We start from the raw sequence: 25,107 nt of genomic DNA, 5'->3' as shown, positions 1-25,107 counted from the left end.
ATCTTTTCGATACCAAAAGAGGTTTCAGACAAGACGACTCTCTATCGTGAAACTTCTTCAATCTACTCCTGAGAGCATAGAGAAGGTAGAATCTTCTATAACAGAGTACAGCTGTGGCGTATGCCGATGATACTGATATTCGCCCCAGACTGGATAAAGAAGCGAAAAAATGGGTCTCGTAGTGAACGGGGGCAAGACGAAATATCTCTTGTCATCAAACAAACAGTCGTTGCACTCGCGACAGTCATAACTTCGAAGTCGTAGGTAATTTCGACTATCTTGGAACCACCAACAACAGCATCAGCTTCGAAATCCAACGCAGAATAACTTTTGCCAACCGGTGCTACTTCGGACTAAGTAGGAAATTGAGAAGTAAAGTTCTCTCTCGATGAACAAAGACCAAATTCTACAATTCACTCACCATTCCCCGCCCTGCTATATGATGAAGAAACATGGAGGATGACAACATCTGATGATATTTTCAATTACGATAGGCGATAAGCTAATAATCCGGCAGGTGGCGCTGTAGTCTAATTCGTTCTATAGATCGTATTTGCATTGCAATTTAGTTCAGTTTTGAAAAGCAAAATAATAGGATCTTTATCTTGACCAAAGATCCAAGCGACTTTTTTTTTATTTAGTTTAGCTCTCATTTATATTTGATTTTTCATTGCTTAACTCAATTCTAAGCACTTGGTGGTTACTAACTCTAAATGTGCTGCTTCCACTCTACACTCCGTTTTACTGGCATGTTATTTATGTATATTACTATACATATCCATATATGTACATATGTATATATGTATTAACTGGTATGCCGTAAGTTACACGGCAGTCGAGAACACACTCGAATTGTTTGGCTTTGACTTAGTGCCAAGTGGTGGCAAAGTAGTTTAGGTGCAAATATTGACTTTATGCTATCCGAACTTTACACAAAACTTCTCGCATATACATAGAGTACATACATATGTACATACAGAGCCATACACTTGCAAAGTGGCATAGCTGTAACGAAGAAAGATCATCGGTAACTAATCCAAGCTTTGCAGCCGGCAGCTAAGTGCCACTTGGCACCGTAAGATGAGCAATTATTGTTTGTCTGCTAGCTGCCAGCGAAACACTCACTAAAAGCACTGCTACTGTGCGAAACCAACAACAAGCACATGCATTACAGCAACAGTTGTTTGCAGGCAATTATATGCGGCTCGGTTTCAATTTGCTCCACTCTTTCCATTCTTCCATGGTCAAGTGCAAGAAATTTGTCAAATCTCCGCAACATCACTTGTTGAAGCGTGGCAACGGCTGGCTGCAGATTGAAAGGAAAGCAAAACAAACGGCAATACAACAACTAAAAGCATGCAGCTAGCCACCAGCTGAGCAGTTGATTGTTCGACTGTGCATTGGTGGCCTCACTCGGCTTGACGTTCTAACTGTCAGACTGTAAAATTGCCGATTCGCCTTCTACGCTGACGAATTGCCAGTTTGCCTAACTGTTTGCTGCGCTGCTACCAAACTGCCGCGTCAGCCAGCAAACGAGCAATTGCCAACTGTTGCACATTGCAATTTTACGCTCATCCCAAAGGTGTCGTTGCCCAACATAGGTGTTGTGTGGCAATATGTGTCATGCAACCCTGCTGTTGCCGCCTGTAGGAAAACTCACTATCTGTGTTGCAGCTGTGATTCGTCGGCGGCGCAGATTGACAAGTGAATGCATATCGTCGCTGATGGCAGTTGTGTTGTTGGTGAATTGCAGTTGTTAACATCTGGTTGCTGCAACAACTGTAATTTTCAACGATTGACTGATTGAGAATGCACACAGACACTCGCATCTCGCACATATGGAATGGATTATTCAGCGTGTTGATGCGGCAGGCAGGAAATTGTTAGTGTAATCCAATAATTAGCGTTCCTGCGAGGCGTTTTCAGGTAGCGGTTCTTAATACCCACAATTATACCGCTTTGATCCATATTATTTGCAATTGGCTGAACTGATTGGCTTTGACTTAGGGTGTTTCTGTATTAGCTTTAGCATGGAATTGGAATTGAGAAACGTTGATATTGCTTGCTTTCTCTTGTTCACGAAGAGATTTAATGGTTTGTATTTCAACTATAGTGTATAAGTATGAGTAGTTTAGGAAGAGAATCGTACATAAATAGTGTTTTTCCCTAGTAATATTCAGGTAGCATTTGAGTTCTGTAATGTTTTAATAATGTTTAAAGCATCTTTTATTTTTGACAATAATATAGCCACCTTCCGCCACGAACCTTGCTTATTTAATGATCTCACTCTACACCACACATAATTTCCAGACCAAATATTTTAGTTTTTGGAAAAAATAACGTTTCAGACAACCCATACTGGTGGATAAAGAGGCCAGAAAGAATGTTTTTCATAGTTAAAAAATAACTTGGTCAAAAATACACTCAAATGTGACCCGTGTAAAAAAAGAGTTGGGTGTATTGTCCAAACAGATGGCGCTGCGGTCCACATATCCTTTGAAACACTATTTGCATATAATAACTTAAAAATATTTTTCTTTCAAAAATGTTAAGCAAAAATGCGGTTAAAAGACTAATTTCTATTTCAAAAAATGTTTATAGTAGAAAAAATAATACAATTCATTTAAATTGTTCATTTCATCTGAATTTCTCCGAAAATACAGAATATATAACAAACGCTCTATAAGCGATCACAAAGCCATAAATATTAGAAAAAAACATGATTTTTAGCCTTAGTCTCTATTTATATATCTAAAACTATTGATCTATTTATATATGTAGAGCGGGTAAACAAGTTCGAAAAATTTTGTTTTGAGATGAACGCGTTGGAAAACATTTTTCACACGCAACCTGAAAAAGAACTACTCACATTAATACCTTGAAGCTATAGAACGGGTAAACATTTTTTTGAAATTATTGAACATATTTATAAACGATTTAAAAAACATACTTTTGAACCATCCACCCATATTTCGCTTTCTTAAAGTCTTGTACCTCACAAGTCCTCACTTTCTATCCAATCTAACCTAACTTACTTTCGACTCTGGTCGAACCTTACTTGTATAATTAACAGATCTCGATCTTCTCATAACTATTACAGAAGGGAGTAACTAAATAATAGGGTCATGCTATACCTTTTTGGAAAGCTCATTTCACGCGCTAACACGTGTTTGATTGATTGTCGTTTCTTTTAAGTCGTTCGTGAGTTATAGCGTCGCAAACATGGAGCAAAATAAAGAGAAAATACGGCATATTTTACAGTACTACTCCTACTACGATAAATGCAAAAATGCATCTCAAGCCGCCAATAAAATTTCTGCAGTTTATGAATCCGATACAGTTTCCATTTCCACCGCACAACGATGGTTTCAACGTTTTCATTCTGGTGTAGAGGTGGTCGAAAATGAGATACGCTCCGGAAGGCCTGTCGTCGAAAATTGCGATAAAATCGCTGAATTGGTCGAAAGAGACCGGCATAGTAGCAACCGTAGCATGGGTCAAGAGCTGGGCATGAGTCATCAAAAATTCATTTCAATTTCAATAAAAAAAAATGCAATAAAAATACCGCAAGACTTTTTTGACAACCCATTATATAGTTTCAATATAATTTCTAAGGGCCCAAAATAGGCAAAGTTTTCTACATATTCACGACGAAACGCTTGTATAAGACCAAAACCAAACATTAAACCAAGCCAAATATTAAAATACACAATTTTTTTGTGAAGTTTTTTTTATTTTTACTATTCTCATAGAAAACTTGAGAGGTAACGTTATTATATTATAGTTTGTATTTGATGACAACCATACATTGTGACAAAAAAGTACCCGAAAATTATAAATAAAACGCAAATTATTTATTTATTCATCAATATATATTTTGTTGCGTTCAAAGTAATTCCCACTAGATGTAATGCCTCAATACGGCTAAATACAACTCCTTTTGACCGTCTGTCCCTCTGGAACAAATTTATGATGCACCAAACCACGAATATCGAAAGAAACAATGAGCATTGCCTTGATTTTTTAGCGGCTTTGGCGTGATCTGGACATGTTTGATGATATGAATGTGAGATCGGAATTCGCAAGAACTGGACATGTTTGATCATGCGAGCTCCGATCCCACATTCATGGAGAGCATTTTTAACTGCCGATGAGAAATGGGTTTATGAATTTGACATCAAACATGTCCAGATCTTGCGAATTCCGATCCCACATTCATGGACTTGACTTGTTTACGGTATTCTAATTGATAAAAATTCAGCTTTATCGGGACGAATAGAGCAAGAATTTGTTGCATACTTAAAATATTCATCGAAATCATTCAAACGGATAGAGATATCAAGCTCTCTTGCCACTATCTAAAACTTGCCTGTTGATTTTCAATCACCACATCCTTCATTTCTGAATATTTTCATCAGTTGAAGAGGTTGAAAGTCGTCCAGAACAAGGATTGTTTTCACCGATGTCTCGACCGTCTTTGAAGGGTTTGTACCTTTCGTAGGCGTGCGTTTATGATAAAACTGAATCACCGTAAGCATTTTGCTGCATTCGAAATGATTTCGCAGAACAATGAGATATGCTATGGATTCTGATTATAAAAAATGAAATGCCTATATATACAGTAAGAATTACAAAATTTGAGACAAGTTCTTTGTTCGATATTTTTATCCATTGTAAAAATCGCAACGCACCACTGAGGTGTACCAAGTCAGCTCTTATAAATAAACTGGTTGAGAGATCGCGTTCATCATAGCAAAATGCATTTTTTATCATCTCTGGTATCATTTACCAGGGGAATTTCGGAGTACTTTTTTAACAGAATTTATTATTAAAAGTTCGCGTAAACTGCGTTCTACATATACCATTAAATTCGTTTGAGCTTAATTTAGGAATATTTCACAGTATATTCAAAAAACTCTGGAAAACTTTATGTGTACATATTTAAAAAAAATAATAATGTTGGTAGTGATATAATACGATATAATCTATATACATTTACATACAAATGATAACAGTATCTAGTATTATAAAAATATTTAGTGGCACTTTAGTGGTAGTAATAAAATGCATATTAAGCACAATACTATTGATAATAGATTAATAACTAGTGTTATTGTAGATACAGAATAATAAATATATATATACAGCACATACATATATAATTACATCATAAAAAGTCAAATTATTAGTTTTGACTGATATAACTGTAATAATGATGGTAGTAGTTGTGAATGTAATTAGCTATTTGCATATGAATAGAACAATGAGATATGCTATGAATTATGATTATAAAAAAGTAAATGCCTATATATACAGTAATACGTGAATATACATATATAGCATTATAAATACGTATGTATATAAGCCACACAGAGTACAACAACTGAACAAACAATTAAACATGTTGCACAATAAAGTTAGGATAAGTATGTACTTATATTTGCATATATAATCTGATTAAGATCACTAAATACCCTGCCCACAGCATATTTATGTATATAATATTAACACTAGTGCATAAATAAGTATGTACACACCTATGTACATAACATATACTCATATGCATTCGTCTGCCACGATTAACCGTAGTAATGACAATGAAATGCATCTCCAATTGACTGCCGCATACGATTGCTCGCTCCCCAGCTGGCCGAACCGCACGCTCGCCAATGAAAATGCAAATAGATTTTTAATGTATTACTAAACACCACTCTCCGGTTAACTGATTTACTAATTGTTTTTCTATTTTCTTCTCCGATTTTTGCTTTTTTCTTTACAGGTAAGTGTTAGCTAAGATCGTGAAGAGGGTTAGAGTTCTTGAAGTACTCGCATAATATGCTATATGCTTTGACAAATAATCCAATATGTCGACGACAACGATGTGGCATATTTATTTTTCATGATAGCGGCAATTGGTAAGCTTTAAGTTAAGATGTTCTCTGAATATTTATCTTGAAATTCAAATGGCTACTTCATTTATATTCTTACGTGTAGACATAACTTCTGAAACTATATACAATTATATTTAAATTAATTTATTATCCAAAAATCAACAAAAAACATCACCTTTCATGCTCCATAGTTACTCATTCTTTACAAATCTTTTACTACCAGTTTTTTTCTATAGATATCGAACGTTTTCATTGCCGATCATGAATCTGCAATGTACATATAGTATGTATTTCAAAAACTCGTCTGATGTGATTTCAAAGTATGGTCGCAGAGATTAACTTGTGCGGTGTGGAAGGATTAACTAGAAGTCTTCTTAATACTCATTTTAATCCTTCTAAAACATTATAGATCATTTATCTGATCTGATTGGCATTATACTACTGTGATCAAAATGAAAAGTGAATTTGGTCGATTTGATTTCCTTCAAAGTAATCTCCTACCGCTACAATACACTTATGCCAACGAGTTTTCCAGTCATACTAGCACTTGGAAAAATTCTCCGTCGTGTTGGCCATCACGCCTTCTTTGATTCAGCTTTTATATCCTCAAAACGGTGTCCTCGGAGTGGTCATGTGAATTTACTGAATAGCCAGAAGTTACACGAAGGTAAATCAGGCGAATGCGGTGGTTGCGGCACGATATTAGTTGAAAATGTGGCAAAATGATCACGAATAACCAATACAGTAAAAGATGGTGCATTATCGCACTTCTGTGTTCAATAAATTCAGACATAGTAAAAATCTAAAAATTCACTTTTAGAGCTTCACAAAACGCTGCGTATCTCCAATACTTTAAAGAAATACAACAGTAAGTTTATTACCATTCGAAATAGCATTTTTTGATGTTTGTTACCCCTTTTAAATGTTGACCGTGGCTAGATTTCAGATGGTCCATCCATTGAGTTCAGTTTTCGATAACTCGTTCGATCATTTCGACTGGTAACTGACGAATGACACACCTGATGTTTTGCTCCCAGGCCTGAGTTGAAGCGGGATTATCCGCATCGGCTTTAGAGTTTACATATCCCCACAGCAATTTAAGATCTCGACGTAAAATACACCACATCGCACCATACATCAGTTCGTGTTGCTGCGAACGGCACCGAATCGACACTCCAAGGTCTTCGTGTATACTCTCAGCTACTCCTGCTATATTTTCTTCGCTGCGTGCTGGAAGTAGTCTATTTGGTCGAGTATTATACAATAATGAATACTGAGTCTCAAGATGGATGCGTATGGTACGCTCAGTAGGCCGATTATGTTGACTGTAATTGAGTGAAACGCGTGAAACACATTCTTTACGGAACATGAATTTCATAGTAAAGTTGAACGATTTGTAAACATTGTTCAGTCGGAAGTCTTTCCTTGATGAAATGCCAAACAAAACTGAACAAAAATAGCATGACAGCTTGACATGACTCACGAGTAATCTGTCAAAAAGAGGCTGCTGAAAAATGTACCTCTACTTGGATTATCCGTTACCTTTAATGCTTACAAAAAAAGAAGTGAAGCATGTGGTAAATATCATAAAAATTGCTCTATCTTTATAAAGCTAGGAAATTAACTCAAAATATATAGTTCGTAAAACTTCTGTCTCTGTATCTTCTCCGCTTGTCATGCCAAAAAATGGTATGGTTCAAAGTCTTCAAAAATGGAGTAGATCAATAACTCATAACATTATAGAAATCACTTTTGGCGTGACAATTCAAGAAAAATTTATTATAAGTGATCGTATAACCTGTTTTGGGGTATAAAAATATAATAAAACATTAATTTACAACAAAAGTTTCACTTCGAAAGAATTTCGCATAATTTGTGAATCCCTAAAGTTGGTTCTAAGCACTTAGTGCGCCTTGTACTGCACTTATAAACTTCATGCTCTCCATTTTCTAAAACTAAATTTGTCATAAACGGCTCTCTCGTTATTTTATTGTCGTGCGATTTTAATTTATTTGGCTTTGTTTCTCTACGACACTACCCATTAAGAGCCAGGCTTTTTTTAACGCAAAAAAAAAATATTTAAAATATCAACTAAGTGGCAGCACTACTCGTACGAACAATTGCAATCGCCGGGCAGGAGATAACGAGCCAAAACAAACATGTACAAAATGGAGAAACGCCGTTAAAATGCCACTGGCGAGAAGTGTAACCTGTCTGCGACCTTTTGCGCAAGCGCGCAAGTGCACAAACGAGCAGCGTGTGTCTGAATGCTACGCGAAAACGATGTGATCGCTTGCAGTCTGCTGCCCACCAATCGCTAGGCCGACACTTCTTGACGCCCATTGGGCTTACGGTGCAATTTAACGCGTCAAGTAGAGGGTGTTTAAAGACGCTACGGAGTTAAAACGATTTGCATATGTAAATAAAAATTTAAACTTGAGACATAATGCTATGTAGATGGATGGCGCTGTGATCGAGAACAATTCAATTCACTTTCAATGGATGTATTCAAAAACTTTCTTTTGAAATATTTGGAGTAAAACTGCCATTACGAGGACATCAACCACCGGAGCAGCGGCACCGCGGACCAAACATTCCAGGTGCATGCCCTTAAATCATAATCCTTAATAAGTTTGCAGTGATCGTCATCAAAAGAGGGGTCTCTCATCCGAAGCTTTTCATGGGGCTGTTTTTTTTACGTGGCGGGTGCCAAACCCAGCACACAACCCTGGGGATAATTCACATCCTCACTTTAGCTCGTCTTTAAATGGATGCTTTTTGGCCACCCAGAAGATACTTTCCCTAAGACCAGAAGTCATGATCTGCTTGCGTCATATATAAAAGAATCGCTTCTGGCCACTTCCAATTGAATCCAGAGAACTTTCCTCACTTGCGTGAACCTCGCCACATGTCACCATCCATAAAAGAGAAAAAGAATGCCATTGCATTGGAAATATATCTTCTCGTTGACCCTATTGAAATTCCGATTTTGTGACTATTAGTTAAATGTCTCGCAAGCACCCTGTATATGGAGCTTGCATTCACTGAGCGCATATCATATGCAATTTTGCAACAATACGTTTATATATTATATAAACATTTATATACTCATACTATATAATTGCATTCGTATTTGTCCAAACTAATGGATATGCACATTTCACCACCGAATGGTCACACCGTTTTTGGCCGAAAACCACTTTTGGCCTTTTCGGCCACAATGTACGTAGTAGTTAGGCAATGATCGCATCGTATTTCTTAACGGACGCTATTAGATGCGTCTTCTGCACCAAAGTTACTTTTTTGTGCGGTTGTGCTTTATGCGAAAATACAAATCTCTTGCGCAAATTCATTGGAAACAAATCAGACTTAACTCGGTCTTTTAACGTGCTCCACAAGCCAATCGAAATATTGCAGTGTCGTTAGTAAAAAAATTATTAATATTTAATGCTTCTTTAGCATTATTTATGGTCATAATTTATCATTTTAAGTTGCATTAATTTTATTGAGTTTTTTTCGAGAACTACGAGCCGTTATCACAATGAGAACACAGAGAGAAGGCACTGCGAAGACAATATCGGTACATACGTGTTTTTTTTTTATGGGAAACTTCCCTTTTCAGAAAACCTGAGAGCCTCTACCTTCGCTATTTCGAACTGCAAACCAAGAAATGAACAGCAGCTCCTTCAATAAGTTTGTTTCAATCTGAAGAAGTTAAGATTGTGAAACCCATTTGTTTTGAGAGGAGTCGCATTATTGATTTACTAATTTAGGCATGTACATATGTGTTACATAATGAAATCATATGCAAGAGGAAAGCAAGAATAGTGTTTGGAATTTAATTTCTTTTCACTTTAATGCTCGTGAGTCATTTTTTTTGTGAAATAACAGGTATGAAGTCGATACCTATTCTGATCACATAAAGACATCCGAAGATAGTTTCAAACTCGTGGAAAGAAACTGTATGCTAAAAATATCCAACTGCTCTAAAAACCAATCTTAAAGTATTGTTGGAACCTTCGAAGATTTCTCTTAAGGCCTGATAAAACAATTGAAAATAAAGTTATGGTTTCAGATAAGAAAGGAGTTTCATTCTTGAAAAGAAATCTAATGAACACTTTGCGTAAAGTATTTTCAAATCATTGAAATATAGTAAAACTTTTTTAGACCCAATGGTGTTAGTTTAAATGTTTCCTTTGGGATTATAAGGGGTTCTATCCGAAGGTTAAAACTTTCGAAATGGAATTTTTTCTCCTATTTGAAAATCTTAATTCCAAAATATTGATAGAAGAAAGAAAAACTACAATATGGGTTGAAAATATTTTTTGGAATTGTTGAGTACCTCACCGTGGAATTCAACTGAGCAAGTAAAAGCGGCTTAGCTTTTCATCCTAGTAAAACTAAAATGGTTTTATTTACCAGGTGATACAAAACGTCCCAGACCCAGACGACTTTTTCCCTTATTCTGAGGTTCGCACTTTCGACTTCTTGATAAGGTAATAACGTCACGCTGAACTTCCTTCATCCTTCAACTGGATCCCTGAAAACTTGAAGTACTGTATTACAGAGGCTACTTCTCACGACTGTTTCTCCGCTCACGTACCCAAAAGGGTTATATGGGAGAACCCACAGGAAAAGGGGCACAGCGAGATTTTTAACGGATGGATTGAAGCTTGTAGTAAAAATTGAAAAATTGAAGGAGAGTCTTCTATAAGAAGCAATCAGTCAAGCTTAGTTTTATGCTACCGGACTATTGTAATTTTTAGGAAGAAGTAGCTGCTATTAAATATTAATGGAATCGCTGGAAATTGTAAAGCAAGAAGGGATACACGTTCTCCGCTCATACCGGAGTCGATTAGCCGATGTCATCTTGCGCACTAGCAATGAACCTATGGACAACGCGTGCGTTTAGCAAGCATTGGTCGACAACCACCCCATGTGTGTCTGCGAGATCCTTTTGGCCTGGAGTAAATCGTAAGAGATCTACTGAACTGCTTGTCCCAAGCACTGTTAATCTTGCAACAGTATTTTGTGGCGAGTCCCAAACCCAGCGCACAACTTTGGGGAGGAGGTGCTTCGGCTTCTCGCTTTAGCTCACCATCAAACGGCTGTTTTTTAGCTACCCAGAGGATACTTGGTTTCAGACCGGAAGTCGTGAACGGCGCTCGGAGAACTTTCCTCACTTAAACGTGAACTTCTACACATGACTTCATCCCGCACATGTTTGTTAAATATTTGAAATAAACAAATATTTTAATACCTACATAAATAGAATTTGGTTGCGTTTAATTTAGAGAAGTGTGGCCACCTGATTTAAAAGTTATTAGTAACAAATTGCTAGTACAATACATGCAAAAAAACGATATTGGCAATTGTTTGGATTTTTTTTATTTCACATAAAAAATATAATGGTAATATTACAAGCAAGTAAATAGTTAATCTCGAAATTAGCGCAATTTAATAAAACCTTACAAATCCGGTAGACAATTTATAAAAACTTCCAGCAAAGCAAACGCCTGAAAGTTTAGGCAAACAAAGGCTCTTTATTGAGACAGCTGCAAGTTCGGCCTCACTTATTATGGTAACAAAATTATTAGTCCCGTTATTATTAGTTTGGCAAATAACTGTCACACTTTCAAACAACCAAAACTTCATAAGACAAGCAAACAGTAGCCAAAATTGGAACAAATAAATGGCAACAGAAAATGTTAAACCAAATAAATTCGATTGCAATCGGCGAAACAACTCCTTTAATGTGCCACACAGTTGGCATGCACTGTGAACTCGTGCCGACTCCCACACAATAATAAACCACATCGACATAAATGTATGTACATATGAATATACATATATTCATATATATGTATGTATATGTGTTCACCCCACTGACCGATCACACAAACAGACCAAAAAAGGTGAAAGAGAAAAAGGCCAATTGTGAGTAATGACAGTGGACCATGGTCGCCGACAGCGGCTAGAATAACAAAGCAGCAACAACAAAGGCAACAATAACAACAAATTAACATTAGTACTAAACTCCATGGCGACAAGCCGAAATTCGCAAATGAATGCAACGAAATGCCCTTATAAAGTCAATTGCAAGCGAAAACAAGGCTGAATGCAAAACAAAGAAAAAATAAATTAAAAAAAAATTACAAACACATAAAAAAGCATTTGTAAAATTGTAGCAACATAAATCAACAGCTACTCATCCACAGACGCCGCAATAAAAACCACTTGACAGTCTACATACGAAATCGTAAAAACCTACGCGCATGCGCCACAGCGATTAGTTGGTCCTGTGCATAATTGCATACAAACAAGTAGAGTCATACATATTTGCATATACAGTATATATGTATGTGTTTGCAGCGTAGCATTTACTCATGTTTGCATAAATTCTATAAATAAAATTGTGACCAAATATAACAACAACAACACACAGCGACACACATAAATGCATACATGTAAGCGTAGTCAGTGCATGTCAACTAAGAGTCTACTAACAGCACTAGCAACAACAAAAATTGCAAATAAAATTTAACAATAACAAAAACCATGCGATCATGGCGCACGATCGTGCCGAGCGGCCGCGGCCGGTGAATGGACAGCGCCTAGGCGCATGTAAAGTGTATTCGCTCAACGCTCAATTGGTATGCCAGCAACGTAACGCATTCAAATCACGATTTGCAATTGCGCGCACCCGCACCCACACGCCCCGCATAGCCGCTTATTGATTACGCTACACCTTCCGTTTTCCTACTGAGCCCATACTCCAACGCAGCTCATCTACATGCATGTATATGTACAAGTGTATGTTTGTAGACATAACTGACTTTTCAATATAAATGTATGTGTGTGTGTGTGTGTGGGTGGCTTGCAGCTCCGTTGCAATGCAAATCCGCTGGCAACTGACACAGCGACAAGGTTCTCTCCTTTTGTTCGACCAACTGCATCTGTAATGCTGCCTATGGCCTGCAGAATGGAGTCAAGGAAACTGGCACTGGCAGTGGCGGCAAGTGTGCTGGGCTGCTGCTGCACCAGTGACGACATCGCAACCGCTTTTCCACCCCACTCCACTCTGCGCTCATTGCAGCGCTCGTTTGGCGACGATCAGTTTTGTTTTGCTTAGATTTTATTGCTAAATTAATTTTTATAGGTCAACGCGAGCGCTGGAAAAAAGAAACATAGAACGAATAAAAAGTGTATGGAATTGTGTTGTAGGTACTACTAAATCATGACAGCAGCTTCAAGTTACATGTGTTGGCGAACCAACGTTTATATACGAGGGTGGGACTACAAATTGCGGCGGTGAATAATGTTTGTGAAAATTTCTGCAGAAGTGACAGCTTTTAGTAGACTTCTCGGCAGACTTCGTTACCGATTCTTGTAGATGATGTTCTAAAGCTTTAGCAGAAACTTTTTACGGTCTAGCTGTCCTCAGCTCTATTGAGGTCAATGGAAGATTTAACGAATATTCGTGGTGTATCATCTCCTTTGGAATTCTTACTACTACATAATTTAAACCATTACGCCTACTCTTATATATAAATAAATATTCCTTGTTAACAGAACTAGTATATAGAATATGGTCTCCTGTAGGCGAATACTTTGAAAACGTGAGTACGACTCTGTGAAACCGAGCACAAAGCTCTAACGAGGCAATATAATCATATTATGAAAAGTTACAGCAAATGTTGTACGTTCGACCGTCCTTAAGCAATTTTAAAATCAAAGATGTATTTCTGACGTGAAAAAACATATTAAAAATCTCAGTCGGGGACTTCAAACTTCTAGAACCTTCAATTTATCTTAAAAGCTCATGAACAGGAATCAATATTTGATATTAGGTTAGGTTAAGTTAATCTCGTATGCCAATAAGCCCTGCATAGACCATTTTGGTTTATTAGAATACCAGATGGATTGCTAATTCCAAGCGGAGAGAGAAGTCATCCTTTTGGATGCCTGCGTCTGACACGAATTTTAACAGACTCTGCGGCCTCACTATCGATACCTTCTCCAGTGTATCATACCGTGCAGACTCCAGATGCTTACAGCGTAGTCTTGCGGGACAAGTGCACAAAAGATGCTCTATTGTTTTCCAGGTGCCCTGTTCTAGACATTTCCTGCAGTCTTCTCGACCTGTCAGCACCATCCTGCGGTCGTGTGTCGCCACCACACAGTGACCAGTTAGTATTCCCATCATGCTCCTACAGTTTCTTCTATCGAGTGCCAATATAAATTTTGTGTACTTCCAATCTACCGTTTTGCACATGACTCTTGGAGTTCTGTACGCAGATAGCTCGTTCCATATTTGATACTATTTCTGAGGATAAAAATCTATATGATCTCCAAAATAATTCTGTCTAAATTATTCAATTCAAAATTCATACATTTTCTTAGTAGAACCCTCTCCATTATAAAAAAACATAAAAATGTCTGCGAAGATTCCATTCTTTCGATACAGATTGCAGCAGAATTCGAAACCGACTAAAGCAAAATGTAAATGCAGATACATCACCGCCTACAAATGTTCGTATTTTTATCTTCAAATTCAAATTCGTATAAGTTACTCACCCTGGTGTAGTTAAGCAAACCGATAAATGACATTTAGTTGCACGTTGCTGGCCTTCTGCTCGTGCTCCATTGCCCAGCGCTAGCACACCTGTCTAACTCACAAACTACAATTTGACTGGCTACTAGTATAAGCCATCGATTGTAAGCGTTTTGTAGCGCATTTACCCCACAAGTTGTTGTTGACTGTCACACATACAAGTTTCGACGTTCAATACCTTTACTGGTTTCTTGTAGGCGTATTTGCCACTACTTGCCTTCTGGCTTTTTAAACATTTTCGGCATTTACGTGTTGCATGCCGCTGGTCAATTTCATTTAAAATGCTAAGCTTCTAGTGTTTTACGGATATCGAAAATGTTATTAAACGGAAATATTATTTGAAAAGTTTTTAGAGAATTTTTAGAGACTTTTTTTAAGTACTTAGAAACTGTAACCATTTTTCTGGCAGTCTCATACATATTTCCAAGCTGAAACTGAAAACAAATAAAACTACCAATCTTAATTCAGACAGTTTGCCCAGATATACGAAACAATGAAAGCTTGTTGTTGTTGTAGCGACAGAAAACATTCCTGAAGTAATTTCGAGGACTAGTGTCGAGTTGAAAGTACTTTGCTGGATAAAAATCCAGGTCCGTTCCAATTACTTAGACCCTTAGTCATGGAAACGGAAACAGTGAAAGTACTGCCTTTACTGCCTTAACTGACATCAGAGTTGCACAAACGGTATCGAATTATCGTGTATGGAATAAGTATCAATAATTTATTATAAAACTTTAGAGTTCTATCACTGCGTTGCAGAACCTCTTGGCGGACAAAAAACGATGCAGTGAACTTTTTTACGTATGCATCGAAGTTAAGAAGGAGAATAGGTGAGAAAGTATTCTGTCAGCAGCCCCATCAACTCTAGTTTCAGGAACAGGTGTGCATCCACTCCGAGAGCCTCGCGGCTATAATGGCTTTGAACTCGCTGACCGTGTGCTCAGAACTAGTCTAGAAGCGCACGACCTCATTAGCAATAGTTTCAAGCTTTTTTCATGTTAGACTTGCATGGGCGATCAATCACAGCGGAATCGTCGGAAACTGCAAAGCCGTTGAACTGGCTAGGGAGGTCATCCTGCCCGAATTTCATTCGATTGCAAATCGGTTTTCCGATGTCTTCATGTCTTCTGGCGTTCGATCTTTGAACAGTTGCCAGTGATCTCAGCAAGCGCTGGTCAACAATCAGAAAAGTTGGCGCATTAAAACGCTTCGTCGATGTAACTCGGATCTGGTGATCCACTTTTATAAGTTTACGGGTAGCACAAAGAACGCATGAACAAGTGATATTCATCGATATGGATCAACCCTAAAACTAAACCTAACCTAACCTAACCTAGTGTCGTAAGCTTTTTAAGATTTACAAAGTGCAAAAAAACTATATGAAGGCACTATAAAAGCTCTACAGCTCAATATAAAAATAAGTTCGGAAAGCTTAAAAGCATATCACAAACTAAATTTATGACTCAACATATGCATTTGGAAGGTTCTTAACTGTAGAGAAACATTTTTATATGGCCTTTTTTTGAAATTCGACTTCGATACTGCAACAGTCGTGTCTATATTTTTGTGCTGATTGAACGTGGTTGAGGCCCTAGTTCTTGTAATATATATTTGAGCATAAACAATGCTCAAAAAAGCTCCGAAAATAAATATCTGACACTCAGCAAGCGTTAATAAAAGATTAATGTTCAAAATTACACAATGTTGATATTATCCACCTACTTTGTACTGTCATTTAATTTATTTGCTTTAATTTGTTAAAAGCAATCAGCGTTTTTAGTATTCTTTACTATTGTTACTACTCTTGAACATCGCTGGCATCACACATAACCCATTTAGAGCCTCAACACCTCCCTTCTGCTAACGTCTCCATGACTCTCATTGATGCCGGCTTACTTACTAGTACAATGTTATGCTGAAATCTTTTTATTACTCTTATTAAACGACAATATTTCTTTTGTTGTTGCTCAAAGAGCTAAGATATCGCGTAAATGCCTTTGAATGTAAGCGATTGTGGTTATTGTATATATTACGTACTGCATCTGCATGTCTCTGTAGGAACATACTTCCAGAGCACTGAGAACCAAAAAGCTCTGCTTACTTTTAATCAAAAAACTGTAAAGTGCTATAACTAAGCCTCTTAAGATTCAAAACTAAAAACAAAAAAAAAAACAGATTGAAAAAAAAGATCTTTGTAAGGAAATGTTTTTGAGTATTTTCTTCTTTACTGGCGTAGACACCGCTTACACTGTTATAGCCGAGATAACAGCAGTGCAGCAGTCGTTTCTTCTCTTCGCAATTTGCCGCCAATTCGAAATACCAAAAGCAGCGAGATCCTTCTCTACCTGATCTCTCCAACGGAGTGCAGTTCTTTCTTTTCCAATACTTCCCTGCCAGGTACTGCGTCGAATACTATTCATCGATACGGACGATATCATCCAGCCATCGTAGTCGGTTTCTCTTAATTCGCTGAACTACTCGCTGACTCGCTGCGTTCTAAAGTAAACAGGACTTTAAAGAAAAACAGAACAAATATCGGCAAAATCAATTTATTTTATTCAAAATAGTTTCCTTCTGCTTCAATACAGCTTTTTGCACGGTCCAAAAGCATGTCGAACGAGTGCTTTAGCTTGTTGGCCGGTATGGCCGCCAGTATAACGGTGCAAGCCTTTTGAATGGCCTCTACGTCAGCATAACGATTTCCTCTCATGGGCAAATGCATTTTTCCGAAAAGGAAGAAGTCGCACGGTGCCATATCAGGTGAATACTGGGAGTGGTTAATGGTTAAAATGTGATTTTTGGTCAAATAATTGGTCACAAGCGTCGATCGATGAGACGGCGGATTATCGTGCAACAAACGCCAACTTTCATCTTCGCGATATTCGGGCCGAACACGTATCGATCGATAAATCGATGTTTTAGAGAGGTTCAATTCCATTTCCATGAATTTCAATGATGATTTCGGCTGATTTTTGATGAATTCACGCACAGTTTCGATGGAATTTTCGGAGATCACGAATTTTATTGGCCCACATGCCACCAGGGGGCGCTAGATTCAAAAAGTCCTGTTTACTTTGGAACGAACCTTGTATATCAATGTCCCCGTATATCTCGAACAGCTCAGCGTTCCATGAATCGAATACGATTTTTTTCTCCAGCAGTAGATTGAAGAAGTCGCACGATAGGGAGTCGCCTTGTCTGAGATCTCGTTTAGTATCGAACGGCTCAGAGAGATCCTTTCCGTTTCTAACGGAGCTTTTGGTATTGTTTAAGGACAGTTTACACAGCCGCATTAGTTTTGCAGGAACACCAAATTCAGACATTATGGCATAAAGGCAGCTCCTTTTCATGCTTTTACGAGCTTTGAAATCGACGAATAGGTAGTGTGTGTCGGTTCTTTTTTCACGGGTCTTTTCTAAGGTCTGACGCATGGTGAATATCTGGTCAGTTGTTGATTTTCCAACCACACTGATAATGTCCAATAAGTTTGTTGACGGTGGGCTTTAATCTTTCACACAGTACGCTCGATAACACCTTATTTGCGATGTTAAGGAGGCTTATCCCACGGTAGTTGGCGCAAATTCTGGGGTCTCCTTTTTTGTTTGTGTCAAAACTACTGAAAGTGTGAAAACTGAACACATTTCTCCGCTTTTGATACTTGAAAATTGCGAGGACATTATATGTGCGAAAGGTCCTTCCTTACTTATTTTCATAGTAAAAACATTTTGATATAGAAATAGAAAGCCGCTTTGTTTACTTTTAAAATCTGAGGACTTTTACTATTAAATCTAACGCAGAACCTCAGGTTATTTAAGTCTACTACAAGTGATAAACATGCTAAAATAACACAGCTGTGGTACCTTATTCGGTTCAGCAAAACTCACTTGTCCGATTTTAGTTAGATTTGCTTCTGTGTACCATAAACCGCAGAATTATGTTCGGCCTAATAATCGTAGGTCAAGAGTACTACTCTTTCCTACAAAGACTTCGCTTTGCGAGAAAATTAGATATAAAAGTTCTGCGACCATTCGCACCCACAGCCACTTCAACAACCGATACTAATGCTCGTTATTTGCGACACAGCGCCATTTTAACGCTCTGAGAGTACGTGGCACGCGCTCACACTTACAGTTTACGTAAATTAATGCCACGTCCAAGTACTTACGAATACTTTTTTATCTTGCACCATTAAACCGTAATGCATTTACGCGCTTCTGCCTTGGCGCAGCAAAACGCAACTGCTGAGCTGCGAATTCTAGTCGCCCGTTAAGTTTTTTACACGGCATTGGTGCAAGTTTCAAGCGCGTTTCGATAAACAAAATAGCGGAACAATAAAATCGCTGGAGAAATATGTATCAACACGAACCAAAACTAGCATGAGGCACATAAAACGCAAGAATTTTTCACTACATTATATACATTCTGTTGATTTTACAAATTACTTGGGTTAAACGAAAAATTATCGCGCTCATTATTATTTGCGCTTACACCGGCGCGCCGAGCAGCGTGCGGCAAGCAGCACAGCGATGCAAATTTGGTTATAATAAACATTTTTATTACTTAATCATAAATTTAGTATCGCCAGCGTTGCTCGCGGCCAGGATGCCCGCCCCACCGGAAGGAAGCCTGGTGACGCCATAAAAGATGCACATTTTCTGTTTTTTTATTTATTTTCGCTTTTATTGGCGTTGCAAAAGTATTTAAATTCTCGCTACTCTCCACTTACTTTCGCATAGTATAACAGTCTTAGCTGTAAGCCTTTGTCGCCAAGAGAAGTTGCTGTGCGCGCTTACATTGCAGCGAGCTTTCGTCCACAAATTGCCAAAGTGAATTTATGGCGCTAGTGAATGAAATTAAATTGGCAAGAAAATGTAAGCGCAAGCTACTAAATTAATCTATGACATTAAGTTGCCAAAACCCTTGCGATAAGTAAATGATGCATTTGGGGAGGTATATAGTACAACTGTTATTTCGAAAAATAAAGCACAGATACTTATATTATTGAAAGTGCACTTTAGTTCCTTTTTTCGTAAATATGAAAGTATGTATTTACTGGATATATATTTTAGGGAGGTGGTGGGGGCTGTGATGGAACAATAGAACGTCTATTAGCATGGGGTGAAGACCATGATGTCGACCCTCTTTTACGCTACTTTTTTCCCACATAGCCGATATTGGTGTCCAACTGATCTCTACTAGATTTTTTGACTTATCGTATCCTCATAATAAAAAGAATAACGGTATTAAATCCCATAACCTAGTTGACTTATAAATGGACTCTTTTCTTGATATGATTCAGTCATAGTCAGAGTTCAAGTCGATAAAGATAGATAGCAGATGTTCTATTGCTTTCTCCATCACTCTGATTTAACTCTTAGCGCTTAAGGGGTTACATACGTCTAGCAGCACCAAAATGCGCTAAAAGAAAAACTGTTTTCAGAAGGGATAACAATAGAAATAAATATAAAGAAATTGTATACAATGTTTATTGGTACTTAAAGTTTATAAAACGATGTATTTTAATTTTTCTTTACAAAAATTAGTACATAAAATATCACGTGACCCAATGTACAATGAAAAAAAAGTTGCTCCACGGTCTGCATCATTTATCCTTGAAATGTTGACGGATTTGTAAAAATAAAAAAAATTCTTGTAAAATGAAGTTGTAGTTATAGTCTGTCGAGCCGAATTTTTTAATTTCGAAAAATTTTCCACTTCACGGAATTTAGAAAAAAATTATGCGTTTTACGTCATAAATGTCACAATTTAATTATGTTTATAAAATTTTTTAATAAAAATATCGAAAATCCGGCTCGACAGACTATAGAAAAAACATTTTCGAATATTTAAAAAAAAATCGCATCAAAAAATGTTAAAAACTCTATGAGTTATCATGCAGACCGTGCCGGGAAAAGTAGTTTCGAGAAAAACGCGTTTAAAGACTGCGCACTTAGCCTAGCTAGCCTCGAGCGCACAAGTTCTCAAGGCTGTATCTCCGAGACTATTTCTCGGATCAACTTGAAAATTTAGGACAATATTTTAGAGGTGTTGTAGAATTTAATAAGACAATAAAAAAAATCGATTTTTTGAAACCCGTAAACCTATGTAACCTCTTAAGGTCAAAAGTGTATTGAGTCTATTTCGAGAATATGTAGCATTGACTTATTCCTTTATTCAAAGGTTCTAAAATGGTAGTAAGGGGATTTTGATTTAAGCCACTATTAAGCTATCATTAAGACACTGTGCTCTCAAGTGATAGCCGATTAAGTCTTCTCTTGTAACTCAACGTATTTTCCATTACAGTTATTCAATGTCTTTTAAGTTGCAACATTGGGATCCTCTTTCAAACATCATCATGTCTCATCATACTTCGCGCATGCTCTGCGTTCTACCGAATCCACTGTAGCAAGTTTCTGAATGTGAAACATTATAAATCTCTACCTCTCAACCGTTGAAGGGGGGTGAATGGTCTAGAGCAACTTAGGGTATTGCATTCCTGGCTGCCTCCGAGCGTGCAAACTCGTCTGACTTTTTGCACATATGTATTTTAGAAATATTACGGATTTTAATAAACGTTTTAAACTTTCTGGGTTTTGGTCGGCAAATTGATGTATTTGCGGAAAGAACGGCCCTTCAAAATAAGCGAATCCATCTAAAGAATTTTACGTACCTAATATCTTAAGGAATAGAACTCATTTATACCCCTTATAACCAGTCTTCGATTTGTCAAGCGTTAAAAAGTATTAGTGATTTCAATTTTCAATAGAAAAAAACGATCTAAAGTCTGTCAGACAAAATTTAGTTTCAGAAAACAATTAAGCTACTTTAGTGAGATAACCACGTACTCTCTAATATTAAATCTAACTCGCTTACTTATAATTACTAAACTTCAATATTTTGACTTCAATAACTTTTCTCTAATAAAGTGTGATCCACTTCGAAGTTCCCTACTTCCCCTTCCCCTGCCGGCCCAAAACGGGAAATTATCTGCTCACCGAAGTGTTGGCACAGGTTATTTTTAGGACAACAATGTAATCTCCGAAGAAATTGTTCAGATCGGCTTCGGATAGCATATAACTGTCATACAAACCAAAGATCGGAAAAATGTTCTTGTATGGAAAACTTTTGCATTTGACGTTTTTTGAAATTTGACATGGCATTTTTTAGTGCTTAAGATAATAATATAATCTCCGAAGAAATTATTCAGATCGGCTAACTATAGCATATCACTTCCATATAAACTGAACACATAGTTACTAAAAGAAATGCACCTGTGAAGAGTATATCAGCTTCGGTGCAGCCGAAGTTAACGTCTTCTCAGTCCCCCTTCGTACCATTTGGGGCAATTTTACTTGTTTAAATATTCACTGAGCCAGAAATGGGCCTCATCGCCCAACAAAATTTGGCTCGAAAACGTCGGATCTTCCTGTAACTTTTCAATATCCCATATAGCGAAACGATGTCACTTGGGAAAGTCGAGCGGCTTCAGTTCTTGCATAAGTTGTATTTTGTACGCTTTCAATATAAGATCTCGACGTAGAATGCGCCAAGTTGATCCATACGTCAGTCCGAGTTGCAGCGAATGGCGTCGAATCAACTCTACGGTCATCGTGTAGATACACTTTCAGCTACGGCTGCTTATGTATTTTCTTATTATTATTATTTTCAATAATGAATGCTGGGTCTCAAGATAGGTGATGGTGTTGCGAACAGTACGCTCAGTAGGCCGATAACGTTAACCATAAGCTAAGCAAAGCGCGCGAAATACATTATTTACAGGACGTGAATATTCATAATAAAGTTGAACGATTTGTAAACGTTATTCAGGCGTAAGTCTTTCCATGACGAAAAACCACACAATACTGAACAAATATAATATTACAGCTTGACACGATTCACGCGTGATCTGTCCAAAGAAGGCTATTGCAAAAAGTACCTCCACCTAAATCACCCGTTCCAAAGTTGAAGAGCATCACCCAAGAGTCTACCGTCCCTTTTATATGTGTTAGATATATTCCTTTATCTATCTTACAGAGTGAAACAAATGCATTAGAACTCACACACGCTTAATTGTAAATGATAACCGCAACAAAATATAAATTACACCTTTGCATTAATCTTTCTCATATTACTCACGTGTGAATACCCCACACTCTACTAAACCGTAAATTTATAGACGCAAATAATTAGACAAATAAATTGCGAAAAAATCGGCTTCTGAAGTGGCAATTAATCATAACGTAAACTGAAACACACACACACACACATACACGTCTGCGTCTGTATGTGTATGGGTTGGCGTTAGTGTGAGTGTGAGTGTATATTCATTGCATTTCTATATTAATTTTTAAGGCGAAGCATTTTTTCTCGCTTATTACTGAATTATTTTATCTAATGCAGCTGTTGTTATTATTGGTATTGTTGTTGTTATTAAATTTTATTTAATTACCGCATTAAAGTGCAGTTAAACAGCAAAAAGCGCAGACAATAATTAACTAAAAAACGAGCAGCAAACACCAAACAAAGCAGAGCAAATAATTTAATAACAAACGTTAATTGCAGAGGTGTTAAAGCAACAACAACAACAATAACACGAGAGCGTTAAATCCAAATTGAAGCGTAAATAGTCAGTATTGTCTTGTTGTTTTTGTGCGAAAGCGCAGCAAGTGTAAGACGCTGGATGCCTGTGTGTGTGTGTGTCGATGGCGTTGAAAACAACTTGACTTGACGCGCCGCCACCAGCCAACGCGGCGATTGCACGGCAATGCAGCGCGGCAGCAAGTGCAGGCAACAACAGCAAAAAGCAACCAACTGCCAAACCACCGGCAATTACTCATGCCAGACGGACGTGCATAATTATACATGTGTGTGTGTGTTTGACTGAGTATGTGCAGTATGGACAGCTGCACGCGGCCAAACGGAAGGAAAGGCAGACTGATTGCTGCGAGTACGTACAAACCGTTACATTGCGCGCTGAATGAATTCATTCACTTGCGGCGGATAACCAACTTGACGGACAGACAGACAGACAGAGTCAAACAAACAAACCTACACACTTGCAAAGCGACAGCGAAAAGCCAGCCAGCAAGCCGCGAGACAGACGCTCGGGTGGTCATACAAACAAACAAATAAACAACAACAATAAACACCAAAACAGCGAGTAAAAAAGTGCTACAGATACGTTCAGCAATGAGCAATGGATGGGCAAACCGCGACTGGTTGCGCGAATGGCTGAGCAAACAATGAAGTGAATAGCGGCAATGGACGGATATTGTACGCGCAGCGCAGCGCGAGTCGAGTGGTGTGGAGTGGAGTGGCGTACGTTGTAGTACATTACCTGCCTCAACAATGAAACCAGTTAACAGCAACGGCAATGGCAATAACAACAGCAACCGCGTGAAGCGCGCCGCGAGTGGCTGTGTGTGAAAAGTGTTGTTAGCTATCTGCCAGTTGCGTTGATGCAGCGGCGTTGTTGAAGTGCGGTATGCGGTTGGCCACTAAGCAGCCGCGCGCCTGCACTTGCACACTGCAGCGCACACATTCGCGCATATTTGTATATATGTGTGTGTGCGATATTGCACTTGTAAGTAAGTTAAGGGGGAAAAGGGCACGCGTCGCTCGTTCCGCTGATGCGCACTGCTGATAGAGCGCCGCTTTGGGGAGCTGCTGTGTTTGGCGCTTTGTAGGGCGCGCTGCAACCGCAAATCGCTCGAAAATCAACTTCAACTTCACTTGGCAATCAGTGGTGCCCAACACTGTGGTTTTTAGTGTGTTTGCGTTTTTTCTTCTCGTTATTTATTCGGTCTTTATTTCGTCGGTGTTATTTTGTTGCTGCTCAAAAAGCGTGTCCGCTGGCGCCAATGTCTATTACTTAGAGCCACTTACTTGCGCGCAGCTTCTGCTCATACTACATACATACATACAAATGGATTTTGCTTTCAAGGAATAGTACTTCATAAAAATATGTCAGACTGCTGCGCTAACAAATGCGCATATATTTATATAAATTATGTTGTTTATTAGTAAATAAATAATAAGAAAATCAAAAAATAAAAACAATATAAAAAACTTTACCAACAATTATTATTACGTTTTCCTAAAAGAAAAAAACCTTTTCCGTTTTCTTAACGTATTTGAATTCGCCCGAATTCATTTTAGCGCGCAGTTCGCTTCTTTGGTTCTAAAGTTCAGTAGTTGTTGGCAATTCACCACACCAACTGGAGCAAGCTATGTAATCCGGCTGACGCTGCTGAGTCTATTCTTAGCTAAAAAATATCACATTATCAATTACTTTACAATTCAGAATATGCCTCTCAACCTCACCTCAAACTGCTATAATGGATGCTTTTTACAATCATGCCCTTTGAACTCTAAAATATTGGTAAAACATAAAGTTTGTAGAAGCAACAATATTGGTTTATATTCAACAAATTCACCACTCGCGTCTCTAAGCAAAGTTTGAAAAAATTAAAACTCTGAGTTTCGAGAAATTCACCACCCGTGTCTTAAAGAAAAGTTCAAAAAAGAAAACAGCTTCCTTCAAATCGTTCAGTTTGTATGGCAGCTATATGGTTCAATTCCAGCAAAAGAGTTCTTGGGAAG

General features: G+C 37.9%; 1 protein-coding gene across 4 annotated transcripts in view; it reads left to right on the top strand.

The window, feature by feature from the left end:
* Positions 1-25,107, top strand: part of LOC120766984 (sex determination protein fruitless) — a 432,626-nt gene that overhangs the window by 299,428 nt on the left and 108,091 nt on the right. The window contains exon 1 of one of the 4 annotated variants that reach the window (XM_040092785.1): positions 5,843-5,915. The exons of the other annotated variants lie outside the window; for them this stretch is intronic. The gene's annotated coding sequence lies outside the window, so the exon portion shown is untranslated. Of the gene's footprint in view, positions 1-5,842; positions 5,916-25,107 lie in introns of those variants that run through there. 4 annotated transcript variants of the gene reach the window in all.

The sequence above is a fragment of the Bactrocera tryoni genome, chromosome 1, assembly GCF_016617805.1.
Source record: "Bactrocera tryoni isolate S06 chromosome 1, CSIRO_BtryS06_freeze2, whole genome shotgun sequence".
Taxonomy (NCBI): Eukaryota; Metazoa; Arthropoda; class Insecta; order Diptera; family Tephritidae; genus Bactrocera; species Bactrocera tryoni.
This window is presented reverse-complemented; position numbering and strand designations above follow the sequence as displayed.